Source organism: Lepisosteus platostomus, chromosome 5 (genome assembly GCF_059453375.1).
Source record: "Lepisosteus platostomus isolate fLepPlt1 chromosome 5, fLepPlt1.hap1, whole genome shotgun sequence".
Taxonomy (NCBI): Eukaryota; Metazoa; Chordata; class Actinopteri; order Semionotiformes; family Lepisosteidae; genus Lepisosteus; species Lepisosteus platostomus.
The window spans coordinates 22,737,374-22,740,498 of record NC_142615.1 but is presented as its reverse complement, the minus strand read 5'-3'; the positions used below and the strand labels follow the sequence as shown (position 1 = coordinate 22,740,498).

Sequence of the window (3,125 nt, the reverse complement as noted above, 5' to 3'; positions counted from 1 at the left end):
GGTGGGGACCATGGACTGTGACAGGGAGGAGTTAAAGATGTCCGTAAACACTGTGGTCAGCTGGGCTGCACATGTCCTCAGGACGTGAGGTGGTATCCCATCAGGCCCTGCAGCCTTACGGATTTTCACCCTGCTCAGAGTCTTCTGCACGTCCTGCTCTGAGAGTTTCAGAACAAACTCGCCCTGCACACTTGGGGTCTTCTCAGCATTGCCCGTGTTCAGAGCATCAAAGTGGGCATAGAAGTTTGCCCGCTTTGGATCATTGTCCTGCTGCAGAACCCAAGTGCACTTCAGCTTGAGGTCACGAACAGATGGCCGGACATTCTCCTTCAGGATTTTTTGGTAGACAGCAGAATTCATAGTTCCATTTACCACAGCAAGTCTTCCAGGTCCTGAAGCAGCAAAACAGCCCCAGACCATCACACTACCACCACCATATTTTACTGTTGGTATGATGTTCCTTTTCAGAAATGCTGTGTTACTTTTACGCCAGATGTAATGGGACACACACCTTCCAACTTTTGACACACAAAAGTTCAACTTTTTTCTCGTCAGTCCACAGAGTATTTTCCCAAAAGTCTTGGGGGTCATCAAGATGTTTTCTGGCTCATCAGTGGTTTTCGTCTTGGAATTCTGCCATGCAGGCCATTTTTGCCCAGTCTCTTTCTTATGGTGGAGTCATGAACACTGACCTTAACTGAGGCAAGTGAAGCCTGCAGTTCTTTGGATGTTGTTGTGGGGTTTTTTGTGACCTCTTGGATGAGTCTTCGCTGTGCTCTTGGGGTAATTTTGGTCTTTAGAAATGGCTTTATAAACTTTTCCAGACTGATAAATCTCAATCACTTTTTCACACAGGGCCATGTAGGTTTAATTTTTCCCTTAATAATAAAAACCTTCATTTAAAAACTGCATTTTGTGTTTACTTGTGTTATCTTTGTCTAATATTTCAATTTGTTTGATGATCTAAAACTTTCAGTGTGACAAACATGCAAAAAAAAAAGAAATCAGGAAGGGGGCAAACACTTTTTCACACAGCTGGCTCTGTGGCGCAATGGAGAGCGTGTTGGACTTTCAGGCCTTGATAGAATGAAGTCATTCAAAGGTTGTGGGTTCGAGTCCCACCAGAGTCATGTATCATTTTTATTGAACCTTTCGAAATCCTCTAGGGATTGGTGTTGATCAAGTCAAATACAGGACTTCTTAAGAGTCCACAGTTGAAAATGAACCAGCAGCCACAAGAAAGAAATTAGCACTGGACTGTGATCACATCACTCCTGTCCTGGAGTCTTTGCACTGGCTTCCTGTCAACTTCAAAATCCTCAAGCTCAGCTATAAGGCTCTCCATAGCTTGGCACCTCAGTACCTGTCTGGGTTATTGCCCTACTCCCCACCTCACAACCTTCGCTCTTCTAATTGTGTTTTCCTATCTGTCCTCCAGTCCATCTGGACTACACTCTATGGGTGACAGGGCCTTCTCCTGTTTTGCCCCAAAGCTCTGGATCTTTATCCCCAAGGATATCAGTCACCTTCTCTAAACTCCTTCAAATCCAGACTCAAAACCCTCTTCTTTAGAAGAGCTTTTAATGCACTATTCTTTACCCCTCTGTTCCTACTGTATTTAATACCACCATCTATTGTCTCCTCTAACTGTGTATTCTCATCCTGCTTATCTTGTGTATTTTTTTAACTTCATTGTTGTCATTCTGTAAAGTGCTTTGAAAAGCCACCTTTAAAAGCGCTATATAATGTAAAGATTATTATTATTATTAATAATGAACAGTGCATTTAACACTGAGCACATGCGGTCCTTCTTTGCAAAGGATTGCAAAGGTTGGGAATTAGCTTTTCACTCGTGTTGTTGAAGACCGTATCCTGGCTGTGTTGCAGGAAATGTCTGGATGCCATCACCGGATCAAGGAGAGGATCAGGGTTTTGGGAAGTCTTTTTGATGCCTGACACTGTGTGTTTCCTGGTTGTAACGGGTGTCATTCTGGACCAAAACAACAGAGAACACCATTGAAATCGCTGAACTGCCTAGCGGACACTTTGTCACCTTCTTCTGACCTGTAATTAATGTGATTCTCTGAAAACGTGGCACGTTGTATCTGTGCTACCTTTATGGAGGGTGACCACACTCATAAGGATCATAGATTCGATCACAAGCATCTAAAAACGAGAATGAGAAAATGACATCACGCTATAAGGCTGAATGGCACGAATTCTCCTGTTCCTTCTGCAGCAAATGTGAGTTTTTTTGCTTCTTAACACTGAGATAGTTGGAGATATTTGGCAGCTGTGGGATTCCAACTCAACCCTCAAAGAGACTGGAGCTTTAATCCAGCTCTAAACTAAAAACTGGGTGACTTGTAAGGGCTGGTAGGAGAGGAAAAGAATAAATGCTTCTTTTTTGGTCTTTAGCTACTAAAAGAAAGGAAAAAATATTTGATTATTATTTATTCACCAGTTGTTTTGATCAAATTATTGTAAAGCAGTGCCATATTAAGGTATAATATGTACATGAACGTCATGTCTGAGTCGATGATGGCAGCTGAGTATCGCTGGAGGACAGTTCATCATGAGTGGGTAAGCCTGCATAATGAGGGAGAAGAGATCGGCCTCTCTGATGCAGTGCCCAGTGACACTAACCTTCTGTCCTACTGTTCTCTGCTAATGTAGAGGGTGAATGCTTATTTAGGTGAATGTAAGGTTTCATTCTTGTAAAATATTTCCGAGCACTTTTTTTGTTGCTGAAAATTAATCTTGTGCATTTGAATGAATTCCGATATTGTCACCTAATTCTATACATTGTTTCATCAGACTAGAACTTTTATAGGAGCTCAATTGCATTTATGAATTGCATAGTGATAGTATTTCTTTCCGTTTAAATACTTCAGTCAAAAATGTAGAGAAGGTGCTCCTGTTTTCACCATTATAAGAACTGTGATGCACCAGTAATATTTACTCTCACAAAAGTATTGTAATTGTATTGTTCTGTTCTGTAACAATCTTGAGTGACACAAACCTTCTGTTTTACTGCACTACACTTCTCCAGAGGCCAGTTCAGCACACAAGGATCCTCAGTCAAACAAACACTGCAATCGCTTGATAAAAGCCATTCCTCATCC

The 3,125-nt window shown here is 41.7% G+C and overlaps 1 non-coding gene across 1 annotated transcript; it reads left to right on the top strand.

Moving 5' to 3' along the window:
* The first annotated feature begins 1,037 nt into the window (after positions 1-1,037).
* Positions 1,038-1,130, top strand: trnae-uuc (transfer RNA glutamic acid (anticodon UUC)). Its single transcript has 2 exons — positions 1,038-1,074; positions 1,095-1,130. It is a non-coding gene; the product is annotated as a tRNA-Glu (tRNA).
* Positions 1,131-3,125: the final 1,995 nt, after the last annotated feature.